General features: G+C 33.0%; 1 long non-coding RNA gene across 1 annotated transcript in view; it reads left to right on the top strand.

Annotated features, from left to right (window-relative positions):
• The window catches only part of LOC137926107 (uncharacterized), a 28,394-nt gene extending 9,581 nt beyond the window's left edge, over positions 1 to 18,813 (top strand). Inside the window, exons 2-3 of the long non-coding RNA XR_011107694.1 lie at positions 8,200 to 8,335; positions 18,219 to 18,813. This is a non-coding gene — a long non-coding RNA (uncharacterized lncRNA). The remainder of the gene's footprint in view (positions 1 to 8,199; positions 8,336 to 18,218) is intronic.
• Positions 18,814 to 21,419: the final 2,606 nt, after the last annotated feature.

The following is a 21,419-nucleotide window of genomic DNA, read 5'->3' as shown; positions in this document are numbered from 1 at the left end:
AAAAAGTCCTAAAAATAAACGAATATAAGAAAATTAATGAATAAAAAGTGTTAAAAAAATTACTTATTTCTTAGATCAATTTAACAATGTACCGTGACAAACATCTAATATTCCGTCTTCTAGAACTCAAGTTTCTTCTTAGATGAATATCCCCTCTGAGTGCGGGTTGATTGAAATGCCGATCTTCTCACGATGTTTTCCTTCATCATACGTGTTTTATTTTAGAATTTGTTTTTTTACTTTATCACACTAATTATAAGACTTCTTTCCAGACTAATAACAAATATTCAAACTTAAGTAGGACACAAATTTGCTAATAACAAGCTTACATATATTATTTTATATAAGCTTATTGTATTATTTTAATTTATATTTAGTTCATAGTTCAGTACGTAACTCTTGTAAATTAGTGTGTCTTTTTTCATAGGCCTTCTTTAACAATTTCCGCTGGGTGATGTCTTGCGCAACCAACCTTCAATGACATTCTTCGTTTAGTTTTAAGACGTCATCCTATCTTGTTTGTTTGCGACCCTTGTTATGCTTAACATCTCTAGCTTACCATTGGAAGACTATTTTGTAACACTGGAGAAATTAATATGTTATAAATGTAATACGAGTGAAAGTAAGTTCCATTTTAATGACGAGAATAATTAAAGACAGATGTGTTCCTGTTGGTGTATATATATACATATAAACTGAAACTATTTACAATTTATACATGAACACAATGGCGGCGACTGCTAAAAAGTCTATCATTGCAGCTAGACATAAAACACTTGATACGTTTATAAACAGCGTAGTATTGATTTTTAGCAAGAGATTTCCTGTTCATGAGGCCAACGCAAATGTTTATCATAGGACGTGGGGCGTCGGGCGCATCCTTACAATTTTTCTCATAAACCGAACATGACAGATTCGTACCGTGATTGATCGAGCGCGCCGCTGATCCGCTGGGGTGCCGAATTATAATGCGGAGGGTGTTCGTGATGCCAGCGACGTCCATACCTATCCCATGTATTAAATATATAAAGAGTTGCCTGAGGCATTTACATTCTACTGTATTCTATCCACGAGTGTGCATCGAACATTGTAAAATATTTTTTTTTTCTTAACCACTTATTTTTTTATAACAAATATTTAATTTTCTTACATGTCAATGATTTTTTAAAGCACATTTTGATATTACTTAATTTAACCAGAGACGTAACTAAAGTAATAGTATAACAGTAAAATTGTTACAGCTTTTGCACGTATTTTCAATCAGTCTGTATAAAGTGATCACCTTGAAATAAGTTACACATAATTTACTTCTTCTATCGGAATATGACAGATCATTAACTTCTAGCAGTACGGAGACTACAGGAGATAATAAACAATTATTAATATGTAGTAATACTAACTTTGGAAACGCTTTTCTAAAACTATTGATAGGATACGGGGATAAGATAATTTATTAACGGAAACGAGCTGTACAAGTACCTCTTCAAAGCTTTTACACCTTTATCCGATCATAATATATATACTACTAAAGTAATATGTATTTACACAAATTACTATGTTTACTTATAATATTACAATACAAAAATAATAAACATGTTTTTCTGATAAAAATAATATCTAAACATTTTTAAATATTAGTATTCTACAATTTTAAGAGATTTAAATATGCAAAACCTTATTTCATTTTATGTATTGCAATATTTTTTATTTACTCTATTGTAATTATTTAAAATTTTACCATGTATTAGTCACAACATAGGGACAAATATAAACAATATCCCTGTAGCATTAAACAAAGTGAAACTTTATTTAATATAGTCACATTTACAATATTCATTGATGTTACCAAATGATGATTAATTTGTTTTGTATCAGTTCAGAGTTCAGAACGAACTGTTTTATCGAGATTAATGATTGTGGCAACAAAAAACCTACAGACGTATTCCAAATACGAATAGTTTAAAACCTTTTTTTTTTTTAATTGGATCGCAATCTCGTTAAAATCCAGATGACAGACGACATTTTAAGCTTTCCTCAATTTTCCCCCTTGTGTTCAGATGAAAATCTTCATTCGTCGGGGGGCGAACTACCCTTGAAAAAAATAAATATAAAAAGTATTATTAAAGAAGGAGACAGTTCGGGTAGCATTTGTTACTGTCGCGGGCCGTATGATGAAAAATTAGTTCACTCCTTGTGACAAAGGCGCGCTAAACTCACTGCACACGGTTATCTCCCTCCGACTTAGCAAGTGTTACGGGAAGAAAAGGGACGATCGCCTGCGTTTCCAATGGCAAATGACACAGATAGCTTAGGGATGACCGTAGGAGCGAACAGCAAGTTTTTGACAGCGGCCATTTATTGTGTATTGAATATCAATATAATTTCCGTGAGAGTCGATTTTTGTCCCATAGCAGGCGCGTCCCTCAAGGGCGAAGTTTGGGCACACAGATTACAGGCAATAGCAAATATTGCCGATGATTGATATGGGTGGCACTCGCTCCTTGGTCGCTTTATTTGTTTGCATCCCTCCTTTATTTTCTTTCGTGTTAAAATTGTTTATCTGTCTTCTACTCTCACGTCATCTTATAAGTCTATGATAAAAAAGGCTACATCCGACATCGGCGAATGCTTACTTTAATAATTAACTTAAAAATTAAACCAAATAAAACTGTAGGAGCTAGCTTTGTTTGTGATATATATTTAAATGATTTAAAGATATCTTAAATACCGTTAAAGAAATTATAATAATACGCTGGTTGTATTTACATTAAGTAAATGACAATGATTGTAAAACTAAATTACATTGATAACAAGTTTTATTCATTCATTAGTTACCTAAATCAAAATTAAAAAAAAAAAATTCTTGCTGCGCTTTGTTACCCTTTGTTGAAAATCTCGAAGTTCGCATGGTTAAGTTACATAACTTGTGCTTAATAATAATTCAAGAAGCATAAAATTATTCCATATTTAAATATTTAAAATATCGGTATTATATAAGAAATGCTCCGAAAAACGTTTTTAGTGGTTGTTAACGGGTAATAGTATCCTAACAAAATATTTACGGTTGAATTAAGCAGTTAATTTTAAGTTAAGAATACGTGTGCATACACGCGAGCATAGTGTTCCTGAGAGTGCATTCATAAGAAATAAGTACTTTTAAAGAGGCACATACTGTTTAGTCTCTAGCAATAAGCCCTTACACTTTGGTCCTAGTTTAAGACCTCTTTTAAATTCCATACAATGAGTATTGTGTATGAGGAAGAGTGTATATTTGTATATATAAATAAGGTCTGTTACCTTAAATAAATATTAAAAAAGGACTTTTATAATATATTCATCTTTAAAAGCTACCAAGTTATCGTAAAAAGTGAAACTTCAATAACTAATGACAATTTAGATATTTTTAATTTATTAGGCGGAAGGCGTTTCACTTAATGCTGGTTTTGGGTACGACTCTATCAAAGAACTGGTCGGCGGAACTTGACTTTTTAGTTTCAACGTTCGGTGACGAAGATTTGTATAATTAAAAGTAATTATATAATCTGTTTAGTATAAATGACTTTGCAATTTTTGAAAATTTTGCAATTTTCTAACGAATTTTTACATAGATATTAATCATCTTACATAGTATTACAAGACATCACATTACGTAAAGTGCGTAAATAAGAAATATGAGCCGGCAATGCTTTTTGAAAAAAAAGTAACTATTTCTTTTTAATTTCTTTTTGAATTATTCTTTTGCTATTCTTTAATAATTTAAGTTTGTATAAGTGGACATGGGGGCCATTCCATAAAAAACTATGTTACGTATTATAGTTTTGTGAAAGTGATAAAAACTATATAATCTCGAGTGAGTTTATTGTACGCTACGTAACATGGCGCGTTTAAAACTCTCAGCCATGTATTATATATTAGCTTGACGAATATCGATACAGGATAACTAAATTAGATTTTAATTTTTAACATATTGCGAAATCTTGACAATGATTCAATTTGTCAATAATATGAATGAAAAATTATTAATAACCTACTACATCAAATTTTAAAATTATTATGCTTTCGAATTGTACATGGTTCACTTTTACAATAGCATTCCATAAAATGTTCTGAAAATTTCTATCACGAGATTTTTTTAAAAAAGTCCGAGAAGGTCATGTGCTTAATTACTTTTGGTAAATGTTTTCATAGAAGATAGCTCACTTTTGAGATAATGCGTACATCTCAGGATATTCGATGTTGGTTGGTCGATGATATTCTATATTCCTTAAAAAATGAAAACTTACACAGTCCGCTGAGTTTCTTCTGCCCGAGAGATTCAGAACTCAGGTCTCTGGCATATATTTTCCAAATAGACGGTAGACTCATTTAGACGTGAAAAGTGGTGTCATATATCCTACGTTGAATTAAGAATTATAGAAAATCGATCAAGGGAGACAAAAGTCTTTTATTGAAGTACCATTGCAGCGAGTACAGTTCCGTCATTTCTTCTCTCAACACTGACGTTTTCTAATCACTTTAACGTTATCTCTAGACGTTACCTCGATAATCCGATAACAATAACCGCCCGAGCTACTTCAGCCCTTTCCTGCCCTCGCAAGCACCTTCGGAAATAAAATCTATGTCAAATACGTGTACAGTACCAGTTGAAGCTGAAAGCTTTAAGGCTCTTGTTACTCAAGGCTTTCAAATTTAACGAAATAAAAAATATTACGAACCCGGATGAAATTACTACAAAGAGATTTAAAGTAAGTTCCTTTAACGCTCTGATATCCTTAAATGTGGTATAGCTGTAAAAGTCAACAGTTGGGTATTATCGACGAGTAAAAGCCCAAGCCGAGGTTCTCCCACGGGGCCTTTGAGCTCGATTGCCTCCCATTCCGGTAAAAAAGAAGTATGTAGGCGGCCCTAGTCGAGGCTTCACCAAGAGCTCTTGAGCTCCGTTACCTAAAAGATGAGAGAGGTCTCTGGCTAGGCGCCCTCTGCGCCCAGCCATTTCGTATCTGTAACCAAATGGACAGCACCAATGATTAAAAGTTATTTTTACTTTTCCGCTGTAAGATATACATCAAAATCATGCTAAAATAAACTAAAGGTATATATTTGATCTGCTTTTACAATATTCATTTCAGCAGAAGGGCGACCAATGCTGGGTAAAGGCCAATCCTCTTTAGATTTCCAAAAGGAACGGTTGGAAGCGGCCTGCATCTGGCGTCTCCCGACTAAGATTTCTTTTATAATATCCTTAATGGATAAGTAGATAAATTCATTCTCAAGCTTTATAATCATTTTAAAAATTCTTAACACTATTATAACATTTTTATAGGAATGTATTGTAATACCGTACACAGTTGTCCACAGAAGAGTTACAGCGAAGATTGTTTATAAAATTCACATTATTATGCATTTCACTACTCATTATATTTACAAAAATCATACGAGAAAATGTATAGTTGATAATGCAATTTCAATAGAATCTCGGACATGTTTATAAATGAAAATGGGAAATCGGATTCTAATCGCAACACAGAAGGCGTTACAGAATAGGTTGACCGTCGCACCGCCACCGGCCGCAGGCAAATGACAAGGAATTAGTTGGTAATGGCGAGACCATTCCGACTAACTGCCCGCCGGCCTCACCTAGCCATACATAATTGATTATCCTACCGAACCCTTTTGCTGTTGCTGGCTGTTCTATCTCTTTGATTACTGTCCGACCATACATTTGCAGTTCACTGCCATAATAAAATGCAGAAAAATCTTTATACTCCTCCACGTTTTTCAGCTGAACAAACTGATTACATCACGTATCCTCAAAGTCAATACTGTTCCTTTAATTATAAGACTAACTATTTACATTTTAACGTAATATTTGTCCGTCATAACCTTAATCAAATAGCATCCAAGATATTCTTATTTTGTTTGTTTTTTTGTACAACTATTCAATTTATTTGTAAATATGTATGTGTGTATTGTACATTATACGTTCAGGATAATGTTATAGGTATAAATGCTTTTAAGTGGAGAATGTACGGCTTATCAGTCAGCAAAAAGCTTGAAACCTTCCTCACCTACTACCAATCATTCTGTATAATATGATCACTCCAAAACATAAGTCTTAATATTTTTTTTGTTTGACCGCGATAGACTAATAACTTATGTCGATATAAAGTATGGGGTAATATATATATTATAATTTTTTTATACATTATAATTAATTTTAATACATTGTCCGATTTTATTTTATTTAATACAATCCGATTTTGAATTTTTTTTTGCTATATTATGAGGATTTTATTATTTATCTCTGAAACTTTTGATGTTTGAAAAGAGTGTACTATACATTTAGCTCTTTAAACCTTTTTCATCTATAACCAATCATTCCATATATACAAGTAAATAGATTTGATTAAAGTATTAATAAACGATTTATCTTTGCAAAAAGAATAGTTACTTAAAGAACATATTAATTTTAAAAGCCATCTTAAATATTTACAAGAATATTTTTTACATTTTTATCAAATCGAAGGGAAGAAACTTATGAATAAATCATATGATACACGTTGTGAGAATTCAGGTAATTAAAACAGGAACCAAGACTTCAAGGTTGGAAATGTTTGAATAATCTTATTTATCAGCGTCAAGCGTCGGCTTTTTTAGTAAGACGAATCTGTCACAGATTATCTCGAGTCATTTTTCATTCCTTTGGTGGAAGACCAATCTGACAGCTGTCTTAACCCTTTTTAACCAATGGGAATGTCATAGACACACGATTTACATTACGGACTTTTTTCTTCTCTCAGCATAGATTAAGAGCTTTTATAGCATTTTAATATCTTAGAGAATTAATATTGCTACGTGCAATCTACGAAGTGATTTTTTTATTCGGTCGTGTACAATTTTTGAATTAAGTAATCCATTATCTTGCAACACAAAGAGGTTTGCGTTTGTAATTTAATTAAAATGCATGATTTTATATGTACAGCAAATCCGTCTTCGGTAATTTTTTTTTTTAATTTGATACTATTATAATATTTTAGTTAGAAATGTGTGAGAGCAATGTAGCTTACAAGAATTATTCGTAATGATGCGAGCCGAAACTCGTAGAAACAAATTCCGAGTTCAAAAATAAGTATTATTTGAAGGGACTAAATCAGTGTGAAATAAATGAACCTCATAATGCATCACCTGTGTACCTATTAATAAGCGGCTAAATCGTAACATCTCCGTAACATCTCAATTTCTTGTATTTGAAACAACAATAATATTTCCTGAAACAGGATATTTATTTAAAACAAGGCGTTGATAAAGTAATTTTCTTTTAACCTTAACCATGTCTTTATGGAGTGGTCATTACTTACCAATGGTACACAGCCCGCTCTGAGCAATGGCTGCGCATTTATCAAAATGCCATAGTTCCCTCTCGCTCCACAATCTGTCATCTCACTCCCACTAGTCATGGATATGTCGCTGTCCTTCAGCGAAGAGATAACAATTACCTGCGACATTTATACCTTTCAATTATACACCTTAATTACTTTACATCTAGACACAATTTTAATAAATACGCAATAAAATATATATCGTTCTGACGTTAATCTCTCGCATTTTGTACACTACCTTCGTAAAAGCTCTTTTTTCTGATACCTAAAACCTTTTCCTTTTTCCTGGTGGTCGGAGGAAACCGTACTTTTTCTATATAATTTCTTACTTGGCACTTCGATATTTAGATAACGTTATGTAGCTTGAATATATTTTATCTCTTATTTATTAAATCTCAAACATCTTAATTCATCGTTGCGATTTATGTCAACAGCTTAACTAAACCAATGAAGCATAGATTTCTGCCGCTAAATAATTATTAATGAGAATTTACGTCAAAATACCAATCTGTAACAATCCATTCACGACGTAATAAATAAAATCGATAATATAAATATTTTAAATACACTTAAATATTAACCGAAACTGCCGCGATATGATATTCTTTATAGCTTTTATTTCTATTTAAAATACCAAAAATAAGAAAACTTCATTTATTATTTTTTATTATCATTTAATATCATAAAGTTTTGTTTTATCTTTATTTTAATAGTATTATAACCAGAGAAGAAATTTCCGATGACTGCAAATAGTGGAATTCCTGGTCTAACCAGTTTTTCGTATAAAATAAAGATTTATGTTTGTTTTCTCTCCCCGCAGTGTACGCCGACACGATGACAAGAAACAAACATGCAGACAAGGCGGACCCACGTGTGGGATGTCAAGGTAGCCCCCCCTTACCGTGGAGTGCTGAAAGCGGTCTTCATCGCCCACACACCTTCCGGCCTGTCATCTGGTATTAAGTGCAATGTTATTTGCTTTGTTTTGTTTTTCGTTTGTCCCTTTATGTATACATCTATTCGACTACATACCAGTAAATAAAACAAAATATTCGTTCAGTAAATATAACTTATTTACATAATACCGTATTAAAAAAATCTGCTATTATTTACAAAAATAAGCCTTTCCATGTAATATTATAAACCTATAAAAATATTGTGATTAGAATATTTTTGTAAGCGTTCATCGCCGTTATGACGGTTTTTATTTAAATCCCAAAATGTAATAAATTATAAATTTTTATATATTAACTTATACCAAATGTTTGAAAGCTGTTCGAAGAGGGAAGAAGAAGTGTTCGTTAAATTTAGATTTTCTTTACTCTTGATGAGAAAAGATTCTTCTGATGCTTTACCGAAAATATTGAAAGAAAAAATAGGCCAACTTGCTTCATACTTAACAGCATTTTTGTATTCGTTGATAAATTTACATACAGAGACTATATATAAGTTTTAAAAAAATAATGATATGTGTGTGAAATGTTTAAGACCAATGAAAACTACAACATTAGTCACGATTTATATAGTTCTCTTATACATTGATTACATAGATATCGTATCATAATTTTATTTTCATATTCTTTATCTACAACATAAGCTAAACTTTACTGTAATAGACTAGTCATATGACTTGCGCAATTGGTGCTGAAATTTTTAACAAATACTCATGACTTAGAGCTACTTAATCACAAAAAAAAAACAGAAATTCACAGACAAATATAGATAAAACAAACATGGATGGTAAAGGTAGAAATATACGTAAATTACGCGGCTCTCAACATCATGTGATATTACGAATCAGAGATAGCCGAAATATTTGAAAATCAAAATATAAAACTATATGTCTAAACGGACTCACACCCTGCACTTAACCTTCGTAGCATAGACTATCCATCACCGAGCCCGGTCCACACAATTCAACAATTTAGATCAATCAATACTATTTACTCACAGCGTCGTGCAGGGAACACGAGGGTGAACATTTGCATAGAATAGCCCGACGTAGAAATTTCATCTGTCAAATCTGTGAATGACATCTACACGCAGCTTGTACAGGTTGTTATTAAAATCACATAAATTCAGATACATTGATACCTATTAACGAAATAACATATGAAGGTACATGTTTCCCTTGTTATTATATTATTAAAATTAATTTTTAAATGTCAGTACAATTATACTCATGTATGGAAATTTAGATATAATCATCGTAATCGTAATTAGCCATTATTAACATAATTTTAACCGTAAGTCGTCCGTAAGCATTTTCCATAGATTTACGATAGGACCAGTTGAAAGTAACTCGCATCGTGCCTCTTCAAACGACTAACAAGGTCATTATTTTTACATCATCATCATGACGGCCGTACAATGTTCACTGCTAAGCATATTACAACTTGCCCTAAGATTTTCGATAGGAGCGGTTGAAAGCTACCTGTTTGCGTTGCGCTTGGCGATACGTGGTCTTCACTCTAGAACCTTAAAACCCTAGAGGCCCTCCGTCCTCCCGCCCGCCCACCAAAATCCAAGTTGCTAAACCGCTGGCTATGTCTGTTACTTTAGTTCGTGTAAGAATATACTCACTCCTGATTCGATTCGACTTGACTTTTATGAACATTTTGAAATTTTTTTTTTCTTAAACAATTTCATCATCACTTTATTAATTTTATAAACGATTAAAAGTAACAAAATATACCAGTTTATATATTTATTATAAAAAAGTGTAAGGTTTAATAAGTTTCTGTTGCTTAACTTATTTAACTTAACTATGTTAGCACATTCATATATTTATGATTTAACTAAAGAATGATAAAACACGAGACGCATAGATACAACTTCGACGCCAATTACGCTTTCTGAAAAATTAAAGATTAAAATAAATAGAAGTAAATAATGAAACACCATGTGAATAGAGGGTGGGTGCGGGTAAATAAAACCTAGCACAGCGCATTAAGGCTTTCGGGTAAGACGCCATTGTTGTCATATCGGTAGATAAACTATGGCATTAATCAATTGCATACGACAATGGAGCCGCTAACCTCATCACTGTACAGTTATGAAAGACCCCCGAACAGGGCTGCGATCAAACTAAAACACCGTCGTTGTTTAGTTATTGAGATCCGGGGTAGCTCTTGCTACGTTGGCCGTCATATATCGACGTGCCAGTGGGCTCCTCGGAAAGCAACGCTCTCGGGCGTTGTGGAGTAACGGTTGTTTCACCGACATCCACCTCTGTTAATGTAAGAACACGGAAACAACTGACAAGGGAACCTTTTAAATTCATTTTTCTTTGCATACTTGATATATATCTTTGCATTTTAAAATAACTTTATTAGCTATATATTGCTTAATACATTTACAAACTGTATTTATGCCCTTAATTAAATATTATGTCGGCAATTATTAACACATTATCTGTTATCACACCAACGTTTTTAGTATATTTACGAGTATATTGCATAGCAAAACAGCATATTACCGCAAAAGGATTTTATACTATATAATGATTTAGTTTGTAAATATCTTTTAGGATTTTGGAACAAATATCTTTCGATGCATACAGGATTATTAGTAATAGGCAGTAAAAGTTAAGTGGGTGGGAAAGTAAAGCGTATTTATTGAAAAATGCAGTAATCAATATGTTATGTAAAAATGGTTTTTTTCTTCTTCAATGCGAAAGGCCAATAAATTCTGACGATATAATGTTTACAGAAACAGAAATTATTATGTATGATGATGTAGTAATCTTAATTTAGCTCTAGGAGTTGCTAGTTTAAAAGTGGCAGTGGACAGGGCCCAACGCTCGTGCTGTCGGTTGCCGATGAGATCGAAAGGTTCTTGAGCAGCGTCCACAAGGTGGTAGACACAGCGTGGATCCCCCACTAGGGGGACGACGATATAGTTAAGATCGTGGTAAATCGGAAGACCGGTCATCGTGGCGGTCTTTGAGGGAGGCCTATGTCTTGCAGTGGGCGTCTGTCAGCTAAAAAGGAGAAGAACCTGAATTTTCAAAACTATTATTATATTATCATTACATCTTTTTTATTTCTGAAAGCATCAATTTTGATCAGGCTTTATCATAGATTATTTGACAATAAATGAGCCCGTAATGATGCCCGTATTTATCGAAAGATATACTTAACGATTAACAAATTAAATTCAGTTACGGGTACATACATTAGTTTGAAATTCATACAAGTATATATATATATATATACATATATATATATATATATATATATATTTTTGCTTCGTTTCAAATTTAAAGCAAAATAAACCCCTTGATTGAATTAATTCAACGTCACAAACAAACAACGTTTAATCACGACCCCCGCGAAATTTTCCACGTCGAATATCAAATAATTTCATTAGCCGCCTCTGGAATCCTCACAAACACACAAGCCTTGCGGGAAGTCCGCATTATTCATACATCAGGCCCCTTTGTCTGGCGACACGTCATTGCATCCCTTACGCTTTGCCAACAGCGTTACTATAGACGCATCATACAGGTTAAATTTATATCAACAAACTTATATCACAATATCATATAGCAATATCAATAACTTCTTTAAGTTCTATTTTTAATGACACGCCTTTAACTAAACAAAGGGTGGGTAGGTATGGTGTTTACGAAAATACGGTAAAATACGTATAACGTGCCTTTTTCATTACACATAGGGAGAAATTATTTCATCATTATTATTTAAGTTATTTATTTATTAAAAAACATATCGACAAGATGTCCTCCAGATCTTCTAAGCGACTTAGTGTCACTTAGAAGATTGTTCTCGAAGACGCTGCCTACAAGTTTAAGCTACTGGAACCGCCTTCATTTCTTCTTACATATAAGAATAGTCACAGATGATTTTGCTTATGAGATATCTTCATAAAAAATCACAAGGCGACGAATCTTTCCCTCATGGTGGTCCATCAACGTCACCCGTCTTCTAGAAGCATTTCTCGCACGACCATCATGCTAGTATTAGATGTTGACAAGCGACGCCGTTTTGCTGGAATCAAGACAGAGTTGTACTCGTTTAGCTCTTAAAAACTTTACAAGCAAGGAGGTTTTTAAAAAAATTAATTAATTATTTTTAAAAAAGGCGAACTTTGTTATGTACATGAAACAAATACAACAAAGATTCCGTTTATATGAAAACGATAATTAAGATTTTGAACTATCCTCTGGATACTAACGAACCTGTTGGAATTCTATAAGGGAAGCACTTGTCTTGCAGTGACATCGTGCAGCTGAAATGACGATGATTAAGATGATAATTATAACATATATTATGATACGTAATTACTATGATGTCCTATTTCATTTTTAAAACTGGTTAACTTCGTTCGAGAATTCATAGTTGTTATCGCGAATTGAATTCCGACCCATTTCGCTACATAAGTCACGGCACAGGAGAAACAAGTGACAAGCTAAAACTTACCTCCCGCCACGGACCGCGGCGCCCCACAACACTAAGTGCAGATTAGTTTTGCGATGTTTGGTTATTTACTTCTCTTGAACCATTTCCGATTTTACACTAAACTTTAAAGTATAGCGCTATAACAAAATAGAAAAAAGTTTTTTTCTAATGTTCGTTATTAAATTGTTTTAACATCGTCATTTCGGGCCTCAAGGCATTCACAGTTTCCTGTAAAACTACCTGGAAGTAGTATGCCTTCAGCATCATCCAACGATTTTAAGAAGATCGATTGTGTACTTTATTTATAGACGTCCTAAGCTAAGCTTACCGGTCCATGTTCTCCACTCCAGAACCTTAAATCCACAGCGGCATCTGTTCTAAGTGCTTTGTGACTGGCACACTGCTATTTCAGCTTGCTTATCCGCTGGGCTATTTGTTACTTTCGAAGACTCTTTAGTCTCTTCTTTAAGAAGGTCCTCGATCCTGACCAGTTCTCGTAAAGAAATAAAGTTCTAAATCGAAGGTTTACAAGCAATGTGTGATACCAATGATGATTTTCGACGTGGATTCTCATTTTGTGCATCATTGGCAAGCTCATATTCGCTCAACGAACCGTGGATAGGACAATGCTTGGGATTTCTCTACGAATTTCAAATTAGGAATGTAGAGGATCTTACGAGACCAAAAGTTATAGTTGACATAACCCGACTGATTGGTAAGTTAAAGTGACAATGAATATACCACCGACAATAACGACAAATTTTTTCACGATCGTCGTAGGGTGACGGAGAACGTCCTGCATTCACTTCCAATCGGTCCTTCTGAAAATCTACGAGGCAGATCAATGTCCATGCGGGGACGATTGTAGTGATGTCTATATAACGATTTTAAAAATTAATTTTTGTTACCTGTATCAAAAAATACGAATTAAAATTTGAAATTTTTATACATTTCTTTTATACCGAACTAAATACCACTATACAAGTAATAGTGAAGCGCATTTCGAAACTAACAGCAGATGACATTAAGTCCTGGCTGCGACACGGTTAAACATCACGAAACGCTTATGCAAATGTTATGAGCCGACCTTCGTCTCACAAAGAAAAGTGAAGCAGTCTACTAAGATCGTCTGCCGCGGTTACATTAAAGACCAGTACACACAATATTACTAGGAACTAAAAATAGGCTTAATAATTACAACATTTTTATTAAGTATCCTTGCGCCTCTTAGTCACTCACACAAGCATTCACAAACACACACATAGTTATATACACAAACAGTTCTCTAATTTTTAATTTTCATTCACGGATGAGAACCCTAAATTCTGAAATACAGGACTTCACCTACCACAGAAGACACGGGACAGAGTAAATTTTATGTTTAACATATTTAATAAACATTAGGTAAAATTAAATACTTTTAGGTAAACATAATTCTAATCATTGAAAAAGAAAACACACACTTATATCACATAATTAAAAAAAATAATTAAACATTTCTCGATAGTGTTTATTCACATAAAATTATTTTAACAACCTCAAACTCTGGAGATTGATCCTCTTCCACTAGTGCTTTCTTTTATATCGACTTGCTCCTTCGGTCGTTTATGGGACACTTACCTTAGGTTAAAATTTACAGAACCATGGAACCAAGACCATATTCGTTTTTTTAAGAGTTCCTGAAGTTAATCCAGCTTTTAAAACGACGTAAAATAATTTTTCCCTTAGACAGATCAGAATGATTGCAAAAAGAATAGAATTACTTGAAAAAAAAAATTGTGTTTGCTTTATTCAAGTATATCTCAATTTGAAATTTCAAAAAAAATCAAAAATCAACAATCTCATAGGTACTTATAATTTTTCAAACATTAATAGTATTAATGATTTAATATATGTCTTCAGTTGAAATTTCATCGAGTAATACAATACAATAATCGTAGCAGCAAATATTGGGCGATTTATTTTTAACTTCTGTATTGGATTTGTATTTAAAAAGGAAATAAACCTTAACATTAATTTTAAATTAATTTTCGCTTCCAGCATTTTTATGTAATTTTTTTCAATATCATTCGCATTACAAACTTAATACACATATTACATGTCTTTTGTTAAAGCAATAAAAATACGTTTTCCATATTTCAGTGAAGCGAAATATGTGGTTGTGTGTACAAGGGCTACGGCGCGTACAATGTGCTGTACAAATTGACGCAGTGTGTAGTAGTTGAAGTCGTGTGGAGCGATCGCTCATCCGATGAATACCGTTAAATAGCACCACATCGCATTTAGAGGTCATTTGTACATATAACATGATGTTTTCGCTTAACATATTTTTTCACACATATTTCTAGTTGAAATCACGAATTATATGTCCAGGGTTAAATTAAATACTTCGCTTAAAATATTTTTTCGTATTTCCAATCGTAAATATGTCTACAAATCTGCAAACTGAAGGCTTTTTGTTAAGTAATTTTATATTATTAATAATATTAAAAGCCTTCGTTGTTTGTTTACATTATTGTACAGATGGAATATGAATGTACAAGTTATTTGTGGTAGAGAAATTCTTATTTTTGAAATATCTATAACGTGAAAATGGCAAGCTTTTTTAAACTACAGCCAGAGCTCCTCTCGCGTCGCAAACTTAATGAAAGCCTTCTGAACCACTTTGCGGGTCTAATTTTGTAGAATACCTTCTTGGCTGACCTGAACTCGAAGAAAGAAATGTTTCTACTTAAATTTTAAGTATCTAAGCGTTATGATTATCAAAAATTTCGTGATTAAGTACATAGATGGATCTCTCGTGTAAGCTGTTTGGTTATAGGTTGTACACGCTGTCCAAAAATAAATATTTTTAGAATAAAGCAAATCGTTTGCTAATGATATAGTAAAGTAAAATACTAAAAAAAAGTTTTAAAATCTTATAATTTTATCCAATCATTCCTTTGAAATCATGTTTAAATTTGAATAAAAACAAAGATTTTAATTTACCCAGCGTAAGCAAGGCGTTATCAACAAATACCTCTCACAGCTCACAGATTTCAATGACAAAGGTAATGCATTAGTCAGTATCTAGAAAACACATTAACATATAGAGAGAGATTGGGCCTGACATGTGACTTATGTACATAGTCCGTGCGAGCCGACGTACCACGTTCTAACATCGGCTTCTAATGTAAATTGTGAAGAATTAAAAAATATATTTTATTAAAAACCTTGTTCTTTGACAAATACCTTTTGATAATTTTTTTATCCACTTTGAATCGATTAATTTGCGAGTGAATATATGTACGTTTGAAAGAATCGCAAATGTTTTGACAAATTATTTTCGATAATACATACGAGTATAACATAAAAGCATTTCTTAAATATGACTAATTGTTGCTCGTAGAAGTGGGTTGTGTTCAGAAATAGGTAATAGTATGAGATTTTGAACGAAAGGAATGCATGACTACTTCCTGAAATGGAAGAATTCAAGGTTTCGCAGACAAGAATTTAGATGATTCATTTTAAAGTTACTTCATCTTAAGACATAATGAGTCAGAGAGTATATTTGCAACAACAATTATAATAATATACAAATGAATCTATGAAAATATATGACTGCAACTCTGAAATAAATGAAAATGAACTAAATAGCTGAGAAAAGCTTGCCTATATGGACTAAAAAGAATCAAAAGATTTTCAAACGCTAACATCCACATAACTATCCACCTTGTTGGAGGACATTCGACATTCACTGCGCTTGATACCATGATACCACCTGATACGCTACATTAAAATCATTCGTGAAATATATATTTATTATCATCGTTTTTCTAGACTTGTTTTCATTATCACTGATCCTTGTAAATCATTAGACAATAACAACATAAAACATAAATCATTTTAGTTAATGACATCGAATTCGTTACTATAAATTGACATAGGCCTGCCTTTAGATTCTCAATAGGATTGTCTAACAAGTTTCATATATTGGGACATTTTACGTCGCGCTCGATAAGAGAACCTCTCGATAATAGTGCCTGTTGTGTCAGTTATATTTGTATTGTTACTTTAGTGTTTTTATTGTGTACAATAAACTGTTAAATAAAAAAGATAAAGCCCTAACAATATTACTAGTGAAAAATAAAACTTCCGTTTTTATTACCAGCGATTATTATAAATCAGTGGACAAACACAACCTATCCTATGTCTAATGATTTATGACATAGTATGACTTAATGACATAGTATGAGTGTGATATTATGGATTTGACGTTAACACACGCTATTGCAAATCAATTAACATACATACGAGAACAGGCGACTCGTGTTGCGTACAATGTGTCTATGAAATCCTTTGTTTGTAGACTTCCTTTATTTTTGGCGGCGCTTGTGCCTCGTCCGACGGCGCTGATCTATTCCTGGATATCCGACGGCCGGGAATGTCGCGTATTACAACCGATGTACATACCGCTATATAGTACAATATAAATAAACACTCTACGTTTATAAACATAATGCAATGACAACACTGTTAACTTTTTATACAGTTTGATCGACTTTAGATGTAAAAGCTTTAGGCGGGTGAATGTATAGCTCATTTGACAGCAAAAAGCTTCAATACTTTTGCACCCATTTCCCGTCAATCTGCTAAAACAAATCTGCACTTTCAAATATGATTCACTAATGTATTTCTTGTATTGGAATTCAAAAAGCCTATAATATTTGGCAGTAAATCTGCAGAGACAGATAATAAACAATAATTAATTTAAATAAGCTGTATTCAGATTTTTTAGAACAATTTTTCTTACTCCTAAAGCCATTGATTTTTGGATAGAATATACCATAGATTTACTGATAGCAAAAAGACAATTCTTGCATATATAAATGTGTAATCACTCACTCTAACCACATATTAAATATATGGAATTAAAAGAGTATTTTGGAAATGTCAATGTCTTCCAAAAAGTAATATTATCAAAAATATTTAACTTAACGAAATTTGATTATAAATTTTAAATTAAGCCTCAGTTATAACAGTGTATACCGGTCTAAAATAGACGAGAATATATTTTTTAATTATTTTCTTAACAATTTTAATTAGATTAATTGCTCGTAATGATTATGTTAAAAAACTGAATTATGTTTTAATTGCGCTTCATTCATGAAAATCTTGTTTCAAATAATTAAAATAATTTAAGCAGCCATTACTTAAGCGGTGCACGATATCATCAAAAGCTCATTAATCATGACAAATTATCTCACCTGATGACGATTAAATTGCCTGGGTATACGTCTTACTTAATGACGTCACTATTATCTGCGTTCTAGAACAGACGAGCCTGACCTACAATTTTCAAACTATTAGCTGATTATGTTGTCACTAATATCTCGAAGTTTTTTTTTTAATTTTTTTAACTCAATTTTTTTCTTTGCAGCCAGAAGCAGCCTCGTGAAATTTGAAGAATTGTGAAAAAGGTTGCTCTCAGGATATTTACTTTCCGTCATCAATATGAAACTATGTACTAAAATTTTATTTTTCCCGGCCAAATTTAAATAAATCATAAAGAATTAGTCTAAGCTCTAAGTTCAATATCAGGGATTAAATGTTTGTTTAGTTATAGTTCTAAAGTAGAGGATAAATTTTTTGGTACATATAAATTCACAAGGGCAATAAGATACGATTTTTCAAAAATTAACATTGTGTTTTTCTTCGAACATTAAAAAATTGACTAGTGGTATCCTAGCGGCCGAAAACTGAGACTTCTGAAAGTAAGTTGCGGGTTCGAATTCCGGGATATAATCTTATATAATTCGTACTCGGTGCGTTGAATATATAGAGTTGCCACTGCGCACAAGCAAGTTTGCAGAGGACGGGCAGCAGTGTCCTCCGCGTACCACAACACAAATACTGCGATCACAACCACACGTGCCAAGCGTGGCGATTATGATATATTTCTCCCTAGATATTTTGCTGTGATACTTTGCCTCTGCCTTGCTGTGCGTGTCTATGGAATATATTGACGACGACGAAATAAAAAATTGATCCTGATATAAATAGATTATTTTTTGTTACAATTTTTGTTTAATTTCATAAAGTTGTTTCTTCCTAAAAATATTTATATTTGTTTTAAAACAGCATGTTTGTTTTAAATGACACTTTTGAAACTAAGAAAGGAGAAGATAGATACGAAAAGTTAAAAATATCAGATATTAAAAAATAATGTCACGTTATATTGTAAATCGATAAATGTTATTCAATTTTAAATTTTTATGATGTTAATATTTCAAAAGCACGATTTTCATTCCAATTTATAAATTTTATTACTTGAAAAAACAAAATGTTTTTTTTAAATAACCTAGGAACAGTTTACACATAAGATTGATTTTAATATTAGACATTTCTGTACAAGTGTTTATTAAATTTTTACTGCAATAATGCGATAATGTGTACAGGGTAGATAAATTTTTTCTCCTCTTGTCTTTTATTTACCAGTTAAACCCTACTTTTACAAAACATACTATTGACTTTGACGCATATATGTCAAAGGAAAACAATAGTTGATCATGACATTCAGAATCGCTTCAATTTTAGAAAACCAAGAATCGATACGCATTTGTATTGAAGATTCGGATGCTGCTACTTAACAGGTTGAATAAATAATCACATTAATTGTATATCATTATATAATGTAGATGTATCATTGACTTAAGACATTTAAAGCATAAAAATTATATTAAAGATATCTTAATTTCATTCTTAAACTCATCAATATCTGTTATTTATTTCACTTTCCGTCATTAATTCATCGCTGCACCTTCCGAAATGTTAACTCGCAGAGATCGCCTTCGGCATTAAGTTCACCTTTACACGTAATAGAAGATACGTAAAATAAATAATTTAGTATATAGTAAATAATTAGCAAAAACATGACAAGGTAAGGTGTTTAGCATGGAAAGCATTTCTATGGCAACCGCACAAAAAATAGCAAAATATAGCGAGTAATTTATAACACTCGTGTAATTAACGCGAATAATTAAAACAGCGGTAGAATTTATAACATTTTATGAGGTCTTCAACATTTCAATAATAGAGCACCAAATAATAGTGGTTTGTATGTTTGTATATGTAATGAATTGAACGAATATACAGCTTCTACTTGACCAAATTTAAAGATCGTTATAGGAAGAGAAATTATTGGGATATGATTAGTTATAAGTAGTTCTCGTTATGTAAGAATTATTACTTACTATGGGGCGGACTGACAAGTTAAAGCGATCGATGGCCGTTTAAGTGTCTGTGATGGAGCCGGTCCGTGGTATTTAAGCGCAGCGTAGGCGCTGACCACGTACTTCTCTCTTCTCACTCTTCCACGTACAAAGTTGACAGAAAACCCTGTTAACTCTAACTCCACGCAAACTCTTTCTAATTGATGCTGTTGAAAATCTGTTAAGGAAACTAATGTCCAGCCGTAGACAGCCCACAGGCAAACTAGTCAAATGATGATAAAGCAATGATTTTTTTTACATAAAGTTAGAACTGATGGTTATTGATATGTCTTAAAATGAGTTATAATAACTTTAGCTAATAACTTACATGGCCATTTAGAGACACGAGGTTTCTCGTCTGATACCATTTGAGAACACAAGTAAATACTTGTGGTTGCACTCAGATCTCAATCTTCCCGTAATTTAAAACTATGCATAGTTCGTTCCCTTTCAGGGTTCATTTAGCTGTGTCCCTTCAAGGTCAGTCTGAACGAACCAAGAATTCAGTACCCTCCCAATCTGCAAGACCATGTAACGTAACGTTCCTTGTGGAGATTCCTTAGCATACTTACTTTAAAGAAAACAAATCTAAATGTTTTGATCGCTCTGTCGTGGCGATGCCGGTGAAACTGTAAATGACGAATTTATAAACGGTCGTAATAGCTGTCCGCTATTTCAGACTAGAAATAAAATTTGTAATGTATCCTTAAACTGCCTTTAGCCAGATGCCAGATATACCAGCGTTTGCCTGTCGCACAGGGGGATAAGGGCCTCTTTGGTAAACTGATAGTCGCTTAATGACCTACAGAAAGGGCTATAGTCGGGATTTCTCCTTGAGATGGAATCTGGAATCGGAGATCGGTAGACCAACAGAACTACCCTACGTAGCCCAGCGGTTTCAACTTAGGCAATAGGCACACCGAATAGCACGCAGAATAAATGATCGCTGATGCTTTGAAGTTCTTGAATGATGATCATAAACCGGCGCAGCCTAAAACGTCCACCAACAATGTACCCAGAGCTTCTTGAGACCGTCGTAAAATACTACATACAAAGGGCGCAAAACCGGTTCTATTGGAAATATATGAAGGAGACATATGTTAAACAATGACCATCTAGCCACTGAAGAGATGACAATGACGATATTAGATAGAAGTAAACCGAAATTGCGATAGGTAAATCGGAAAGGGTAGAAGCAACTCGAAGTTATCTCTTATTTTTAGGACACAGCGAGGATGCCGGAGATGGTTTAGTCTTATCATGCAATATACCTTGGTACAGTACTAAGGGGGGAGCTAGCCTGTTCCGTGGAAAGTCGAAGAGGTTGTATTGAATAGAAACCCTGTATATCCCAGCCATCGCCCCAAAGA

Source organism: Battus philenor, unplaced genomic scaffold (genome assembly GCF_028537555.1).
Source record: "Battus philenor isolate CCGP_79_NKW_IND1 unplaced genomic scaffold, ilBatPhil1.0.hap1 SCAF_10, whole genome shotgun sequence".
Taxonomy (NCBI): domain Eukaryota; kingdom Metazoa; phylum Arthropoda; class Insecta; order Lepidoptera; family Papilionidae; genus Battus; species Battus philenor.
The sequence above is the reverse complement of the archived record's forward strand: the minus strand, read 5'-3'. Positions and strand labels throughout refer to the sequence as shown.